This window comes from Trachemys scripta, chromosome 5, assembly GCF_013100865.1.
Source record: "Trachemys scripta elegans isolate TJP31775 chromosome 5, CAS_Tse_1.0, whole genome shotgun sequence".
In the NCBI taxonomy this organism is placed as follows: Eukaryota; Metazoa; Chordata; order Testudines; family Emydidae; genus Trachemys; species Trachemys scripta.
In genome coordinates, this window is record NC_048302.1 from 34,616,101 (window position 1) to 34,625,568 (window position 9,468).

Here is a 9,468-nt window from a genome sequence, read left to right on the forward strand (position 1 = left end):
TGGGTGGGGGGGCTTATTCACACACACACACTCAGAGCAACATAAGTTATACCAATATAAGAGGTAGTGTGTAGAAGCCCTTAGTCTGGTTAATCAGCACCCTGCCCATACTGTCAAGGAGTAGGGGAGCTACCAGGGGGGCAGACATCACTGCAAAAAGATCAGGAAATGAAAAGTGATTTTAAAACCAAAAATATGTTCTCACTCCCCCCCTGCCACAAAAAAAAAAAAAAACACACCACTTCTCATTTTCCAGTGAGGTCCTGATCAAAACCTTCCTTTCCTCTTTATAATTTTACATTTTCAGGTTCAGGAATGAGAGCCGTGCACAGGCTAGACTGGGTTCCTCAGATAGATGTGTTCTGTGTATAAATATGGACCCAGGATTCAGAACTTGAAATTAAAACACACACTGGACAGCTACTGCCCTGTGAAGTGCAGAACATAGAGGTACTGAGCATCCACAGTTCCCATTGATCTCAGCTGGACTCAGACAATCTGCATTTTTGACAAATCTGGCCTTAAGGGCATCAAGAAGAGTAGACAGGGCATGCAAGATGGAACCTGAGAGCTACAACACAAACCCCTTTGTCTGTTTCAGCAACAATTTAAACAAACTCAGTTCAACAAGTGAACAGCAAAGTGAAACCTATTAGCATGCAGGCCCTTCCACCCATCCTTGTATGTTATCAGACTGAGTTATCTGGCTAGCATCCACTTTGTAAGACGGCATTCCTCACACAGATAGCTTGATTCACATTTGTACTAAGGCCCCTACCCATCGTCACTCTGGATAAAAGAGAATCAGGCCCCTCCATTCCTTGCTTCTCCAAATGTTTTACACTGTCGATCCCTGGGAAAGCATTTGCAGATCACTAGTGAACAATGGACTATGTAGTAGGGCTGCTGTCACTGACGAGGTGGGCCTAACGAGTAATATTGTCCTTTCCTTGGTCATGGCTTAGCACAGAGACCCAAAATTTCCACGCTTGAGCACTTAAAAAAAAAATGGTGCTTGTGTAACCCACACACCTCCTGGGTGCGGTTTCTGTCCCATCTAGTGGCACTTAGAGAGAGAGAAAATGAGTCTGCTCTACAGCTTTAGCTAACAGCAAGTTGGCTTTTAGCTCACGCAGTAGAGGCTCATGCACTAAGCTCCAGAGGTGCCTAGTTCAATCCTGCCGGCTGATTACCAGGGTCTGTTGCCATTGCTACTTGTAGTTGGGTACAAGTGTAACTCCCAAAAGTGCCTTTTCCTACTCCGCTGTCCAGAACATAAGGGAATACAAGAGAGGTACTTCCTCAAATTATCAGGAATCCTAAAAGATTTCTCATTCAAATCAATGAGGAAAAACTGTGCCCAGAAGAAAGGAGAAAGCCACAGAGACAGCTCTGTGCTGCATAAGAACCTGCCACCAGCTCAGGAGTGGACAATCATAATGACAAGTGAATGCAGAGATCAATCCCTTCATCCAACATCCTACACCTGAGCAGATCAGACCTTCTTCTGATGCAGCTGAGGGGGGTCTATCATTTTTGTTCTACTTTGGCAATACTAACTGTATCAAACTGAACTGAAAATTGTCTCCCTCCCACCCCTATTTCAGGCTGCCAGGGGATCATCTTGGGACAGTGAAAGAGTTTGGAGGAGGGTGCAGAACTGAGCATCCCAGGAACCTTGCTGAACACTCCCCTCCCTGGGTGGGAAGAACAGAAGGGGGGATTCCAATTCTCCTCCCAGCTTGCTAAGATGGGGAAAAGAAAACATCCAAGGTGAAATCTTGACTCTATTGAGGTCAACCCTGGAGCTGATATTGACTTCAGTGGGGCCAGGATTTCAGTTCCTGGTTCCTGGAAAGATCCAGGGAGAAATTATCTACTACTCTAAATTTCCTGACCAGCAGGGACACACAAGGATCCCCAGATCACTGGGAAAGCTGACCATATCTTTCAGTCTAGGTAGAACAAAACATGGAGCCTTGAGGGGAGACATTAGATGGCAGTGAAACACACACAAGAAATGCAGGCAGAGGAATCTTTGAGAGGTTTGGAGGAGCCTTTACTGTTTGGAATGAGGAAACATCAAAAATTCTACAATGAAAAGATGGTCAGTCCCAGCCCATTTCCTACTGGCCAGCTGCTTGCGTCGTACAAAACCAACATCTCAGCTGGCAATAGTCTGAACCCTGCTGGAAGTCTCACGAAAAACAAAACGCATAGCCCAAGGATTTGAAGAGGCAGGAAGAATTACTGTGATCCTGTCTATACAGGGCTGAGGCTGCACCAATACTAGATTCTGGTCTACACTGCTGTCAATCCAACAACTTTCAGAAGCTCCAAAGTCACTTGAAAATACCAAACACAAACATAGGCAGATTGAAGTTGTACTCAGACTACTACCATCTAACCCAGGGGTAGGCAACCTATGGCACATGTGCCGAAGGCAGCACGCGAGCTGATTTTTAGTGGCTCTCACACTGCCCTGTTCTGGCCACCGTTCTGGGGGGCTCTGCATTTTTAACTGAATTTTAAATGAAGCTTCTTAAACATTTTAAAAACCTTATTTACTTTTCATACAACAATACTTTAATTATATATTATAGACTTAGAGAAAGAGACCTTCTAAAAATGTTAAAATGTATTACTGGCACGCGAAACCTTAAAATTAGAGTGAATAAATGAAGACTCGGCACACCACTTCTGAAAGGTTGCCGACCCCTGATCTAACCTATTGTGACCACCATTATTAAAGGAAAAAGAGCTAAAGTTGTTACTCTTACAGATTACTGATTGTACCATAGGAAACAGATCTACAGAACTGAAAAAGCAAGTGATGTTATTTTACAAACACACACCCACAAATTAAGCCATTCTGGGGACAAAAAGTAAGCCTTAAATTGGAGCCTGGCCAGGATTCTGTGAAAACTTCAGTTTTTCTAGGTAGCCACTAGAGGGGAGCAGTTCACAAACTTTAAACAGAACAGCTGAATTGCTGTGTAGATCAGATTACTGTTTTCTAGGAGATAAATGTTCCAGTATTAGCAATACAAACCAAATATCAAATATGAAAGAAATTAACCATAGACATGTAGGTCGGAAGGGACCTCAAGAGGTTATCTAGGGTCTGTCTCAGTGCAGCAGGAAGGACATGTATACCTAGGCCATCCTTGACCGATGCTTTTCTAACCTCTTCTAAAATGCCCCAATGACAGGGATTCCACAACCCTTGTATACCTACAGTATACACCTGATTATCCAAATAGCACAGGGGACACAGAGTTTATTCAGATAATTGGCAGGGCAGGAGTCATTCAGCAGCAGGGTGGCCTCCCCACCTCTCCCAGGGGCTTCTTCCGCCTCCTCATGGTCCACAGGGCCGATGACATCCAATCCCTGGGAGGGAGGGAAAGGGAGGCTGCAGTCTGGTGGGGCAGAGCAGAGAACACAGACCAGAATTCTGCTCTGTCCTGCCAGGACTGCAGCCTCCCCTGCACCTCATTTCTGCAGGGAGCCCTCTTCAGCTCCACTGTCATGGCACCACTCATAGACTTTAGGGCCAGAAGGGACCATCATGATCATCTAGTGCAGTGGCTCTCAACCTTTCCGGACTACTGTACCCCTTTCAGCAGTCTGATTTGTCTTGCATACCCCCCAAGTTTCACCTCACTTAAAAACCACTTGCTTACAAAAATCAGACAAAATACATGTCACAACCCACTGTTACAGAAAAATGCTTACTTCCTCATTTTTAACCATATCATTATAAATCATGTGGAATATTAATAGTGTACTTACATTTCAGTGTATACTATATAGAGCAATATAAACAAGTCTATCTGTATTACATTTTAGTTTGTATGACTTTGCTAGTGCTTTTTATGTAGCCTGGTGGAAAACTAGGCAAATATCTAGATGAATCGATGGAAGACCTCTGGTTGAGAACCACTGATTTATTCTGATCTCCTGGACACTGCAGGCCAGAGAACCTCACCCACCCACTCCTCTAATAGATCCCTAACCTCTGGCTGAGTTTCTGAAGTCCTCAAATGATGGCTAAGGACTTCAAGTTACAGAGAATCCACCATTTATACTCATTTAAACCTGCAAGTGACCAGCTTCCCATAATGCAAAGGGAGGTGAAAAATCTCCAGGGTCTCTGCCACTCTGACCCCAGAGGAAAATTCCTTCCAGGCCCCAAATGTGGCGACCCAGAGCACGTGGGCAAGACCCACCAGTCAGACACCTGGCAAAGAATGCTCTGTAGTAACTCAGAGCCCTCCCCAGCTAATGTCCCATTAGAAATAACCGGCCATTGGAAATATTTGCTGCTAGCAATTGTAGATTACCTACAATGGCATGTAGCCAATCTCATCATACCATCCCCTCCATAAATTTATCAAGTTCCGTTTTGAAGCCAATTAGGTTTTTTGGTTCCCCCACTGCTCCCCTTGGAAGGCTGTTCCAGAACTCCACCCATTTGATGGGTCATCTAGTTTCAACCCTAAACTTGTTGATGTTATATCCATTTGTTCTTGTGTCCACATTGGCGCTCCTCTCCCTCCCTGGTTTTATTGAGAGCAATCCTATCTCCCCTCAGCCTTCCTTGGGTTAGGCTAAACAAGCCAAGCTCTTTGAGACATGCTCCTTCCCTGCCAGAGAGCTCCCTACACTGCCATTCAGCAGCCGAGTGGCCTCTGCTGCGTTCAGGGGCTCATTGTCCACAGAGCACCGTTTCAGATTTTGGTGGGGGCGGGGCAACTTTATCCGTGATTCCAAGGGCTAATTAGGCACCTAAAAACTCTAGTTTTTGGACAGATAACTTAGCAATTAGTTGACAAGAGCTCTGTATCTAATTCCTGTATAAAAGAAAGCAAATTAAATATTAGACCCACTCAGCTCTAATACTAATATGCCTGACATCTTGTGGCAAGTCACTTAAGGGACACTGGCTAGGTTTAAGATTTTAATGTATATTTTTCCTTTGTTACTAACGCTGCAGAGAGAGAGACACTCCATCAGGACTCTAGGGTTCTATCTGAGCTCTGGGATGGGAGTGGGGGTCTAGTGGATTACAGCGGGAGTGTGGGGGTAGATACATCTGGGTTCTATACAAGAACAGCAGAATGGCCATACTAGGTAAGACCAATGGTCCATCTAGTCCAGGACCCTGTCTTACAATTGTGGCCAATACCAAGTGCTTCAGAGGGAATGAAAAGAACAGGTAATCATCAAGTTATCCATTCCCCATCACCTACTCCCAGCTTCTGGCAAACAGAGGCTAGTGACACGCAGAACATGGGGTTGCATACTTGCCCATCCTGGGCAGATGTTTTCAGAGAACTATCCACAGTGACTCCAAGATCTCTTTCTTGATAGGTAACAGCTAATTTAAACACCATGATTTCATATGTATAGTTGGGATTATATTTTGCCATGTGCATTACTTTGCATTTATCAACACTGAATTTCATCTGCCATTTGGTTGCCCAGTCACCGAGTTTTGTGAGATCCCTTTGCAGTCAGATTTGGACTTAACTATCTTGAATAGTTTTGTAACCATGCAAATTTTGCCACCTCACTCTATCTCTTTTTCCAAATCACTTATGAATATGTTGAACAGCACTGGTCCAAGTACAACCATTTGGGGACACCACTATTTGCCTCTCTCCATTCTGAAAACTGACCATTTATTCCTAACCTTTGTTTCCTATTTTTTAACTGGAGTGACAGGCAATGCTTTCAGGATCATCTAACTATCCTGATGCAAGCAGAGTCAGAATGGGCTCTACCCTGACATCTGGTGGTGAGCTGTGGAAAAGGACTTCAGGGGCTGATCTTGTTTGCATGGACACACCCACCCTGCATAGCATGATGGACTGCTTGCCCTAATGGTCACTTTGGCTGCTGTGGGATCCCCAGTCTCTTTGTTATTGGGGCAGGAGTAATAAAGTGTTGTTATCCTGTTTATGTGAATCAAGGACAGTAGAACGGTATTTGGCATTTTATGATGGAGGGACTCGCCCTCAGCTAAGCATTTGACCTACTTTGGGCTAGTGGTGCACCAGCTAAAATCACTAAGAGTTGAGATTGCTGAGAGCTGTGTTAAGGGGAGCCTGAAGACAAGTTGCTGAGCAGATAGCGGAGAGGCAGAGCGGATCAGCTGGTGGTGAAGACTGCAGCAGAACCCCATTGGGAGGCGTGGCAAACAGCCATCAACCTGAGCAGCAGAGCATGTAAGATGCCCCCCCATGCCTCCTCCACTTTCATGCAGGCAGGGGGAGGTAAACTTTGCAGATGAACTTCTGAAGTCTGGGGGACTGTACTGACCAAGGACAGAAACTGTGGGAGGAGTGTCTGTTGGGTTGCTGGACTTGAGAACCCGAGGGGAAAAGGACACTGCCAAACTTACTTAGGAGTATCAGAGGGGTAGCCCTCTTAGTCTGAATCTGTAACAAGTGACAAAGAGTCCTGTGGTATCTTATAGACTAACAGACATAGTGGAGCATAAGCTTGCGTGGCTTTATTCACCCACAAAAGCTTATGCTCCACTACATCTATAAGGTGCCACAGGACTCTTCATCACTTTTTACTTGGAGTGGGGCTTTTGCTCATGGTTTGTGTTATGAATCCTGTCTGTGATGTTTCCCCAACATAATGCCGCATTGTTTCCCTCCTTTATTAAAAGGCTTTTGCTACACTCAGGGCTTGTCTACACTACAGGTCATGTTGGTATAACTTGATGCTCAGGAGTGTGAATAAGGCCATGTCTACACTAGCAAGCTTACACCTGTACCAATGCAGCAGTAGTAGCTATATCGACGTGGCACAATATCTAAACGAATATTTTGCATCGGTCTTTAATGAGGCAAATGAAGGGCTTAGGAATAGTGGCAGCGTGACAGAGGGGAATAAAGGAGGGGAGNTAGAAACTTTATTTTAAGTCATCTGCGCACAAGACTAGGACTTCTCTGCATACAAACTGGAACCAAAATGACTAAATCAGTTGTAATTTGCACCAAAGTAACTAAAAGTATCAGTTTTATTTTGGAGTAAGAGTGTCTAATTTCAATTTAACTTAAATTGATTTTTTTCTGACTTAAGTTGCATTGAAAAGGGTACTTTTCTTCAAAATAAGTGTCCACACACACACACTGCCACAGAAATAAATAAGGTATGAATTACAACCAAGTTAGTTATTTCAAGTCCAGTTTGTGGGTGGATGAGCCCAAGGAGCGTGGAACTCTTGAGTTCTACTCCTGACTCAGCCATAGGTTACCTTTGTAGCCTGGGGCAAATCATTGTAACTTCGTTTACTCATCTCTAAAAGGGGATTAAAAATAATACTGACGTACCTTACAAGGGTGCTGGGAGGACCGGTATGTTTGTAATATGTACATAATGTTTGTAAAATGCTTTTAATATTAAAAGCGCTGTATAAATATAACTTTTTTGGAAAATGTCTCAGTTTAAAAGGATAACATGCAAAATGCTAAATTGTGTGGCATATGTTGACAAAGTTATTTTGGCCTTTTAGCGATATCATTCCATGGTTGAGACTTTGATCCCCCTGGTCCCTATATGTTGCTGTGGTTAGGTACAAGGGCTGAAAAAAGCCTTTTATTCCAGCCGAGGAGAATTCCTGCAGGACAGTACTGTGCAGCATAGCCAGAGGCTTCCTATGCACATCCCCTTAGAATCTCCAGTGCAGAGGACATGCCGGGTGTAAAGCTAGGGGTGGAAGGGAGCTTAACAGGGCAGTGAGAGCAGGCCTGTAGGGCTGTGGGGATTCTTGACAAGGTCACTACTAGTAGCAAATCCAGAGCAGGCTGTATATAATTTAGGCACCCGGGATGGCTGCTCTAGAGATGCAGGAAGCTGCACTAGTCTGTAATTAGGATGGCCTCGCCCTCCCCCAGGGTTATGAGTTCGTGCTGTGTCTCCAAGAGGGTATGGATCTTGCCCTGTATTATTTCCATCCCCCTTGCCCCCTCCATCCTGCTCCTTTGAAGAACCCTAGTATCAAAATAGCAGAGAGCATCCTGATATTTATCACTCTTAGAATGCTCTCTGCTGCTCAAAATATGGGCCCCCTGCCACCGAATATTTTGTTTGTGTAATGTGCAAGGGATTTCTTTCCTTTACGAAGTGATTTAATCATTTTCTTACTGCTCACAGGAGTAATTTTCCCACTTTGGCCTTTTGAATCTTATGGGAATAAAGGTTCAGCTAAAACATATCTGACACTTATACAATACAATGAATCACCACCTGCATGCATTAATTCACAAAATAGGTTCCATTGGTGTCTCAAAATATCAGACCTTAACATAACATCACTCTGACCACCTTGCATTTTTCCTACTTCAATTCCAATGTGATTTTACCAGTTACCATTTTACAAATGGAGTGAGAGTTAGTGCTTTTAGTTCAATTGAAAGCTGATTAGCTGTTATGCTTGAAGGTTTTAATGGCTACCAGCAAATATCTTTGATTTGTAGGCAGAAACCATGTTAAAGTTGATGGGCATGACAGCCACCTTTCATTAGGCGAAATGTAGCTGAAACAATAGAAGCTGCCACTGAGGGCACTGTACCACATGGGACGGCCTGAGCAAGAACTAATTCGGGGACAAGAGGGTTTTCCCTGAGGACTGATTTCAAATGCAGGGGCTGGGGATTGATTGGGTGCAGCTGTGTCTATCTGTGTGGGTTTCAGAGGCAAAAAGCAACCAGAAAGCCAAGAGACTAAAGGCACAGCTACGCTAGAGAGTTTACAGCTGCTCTAAGCTGATAGGAGAGAGCTGTCCGTCGACTTAACTACTCCAGCCCCCGTGAGTGGCAGAAACTATGTTGGCAGGAGAAACTCTCCTGCTGACATAGCGGTGTCCACACCAGCGCTTATGTCAGTATAACTTATGTTTCTCAGGGGGGTGGTTTATTCATACTCGTGAATGACATAAATTATGCCGACATAGCTTAGGAGAGCCTGAGAAGTATTTGTGAGGATACCTTTTGGAGGGAGAAGAGCCAGAGCTCTGTGGGGCACAGGACAGTCTGGAAAGGCAGACTTGGAAAATGTGAGCAAAGAAACTGCTTCTTGTTCTTTGTTTCTGCTATGGTCATGGAATCAACTTTGTGTATGTGCTTTGTAAGTAAACAGAATTGCACCAAAGAAATAGCTGACTCGTCGTATTAATTGATTCTCCAAATAAAAACAATATGGTCAGGCTCTGAATTTTGGCCAAATGTTCAGGCCAAGGGCAACAATACATTAGATGCTGCACTAACTTACACTAGGAGATCAGACCAGCACACAGCTGGTCCGAGATTGTGAGAGCCTAAATGTGGCTTAAACCATCTTTGGCTCTCTCCCGGCTCCCCCTTGTTTTACCCAATGGGGGGTGCTGTACATTCTTCAGACAAATCTTGGAATCAAAATGTTTTAACAAGCAAAGATCTTACCTCTTAT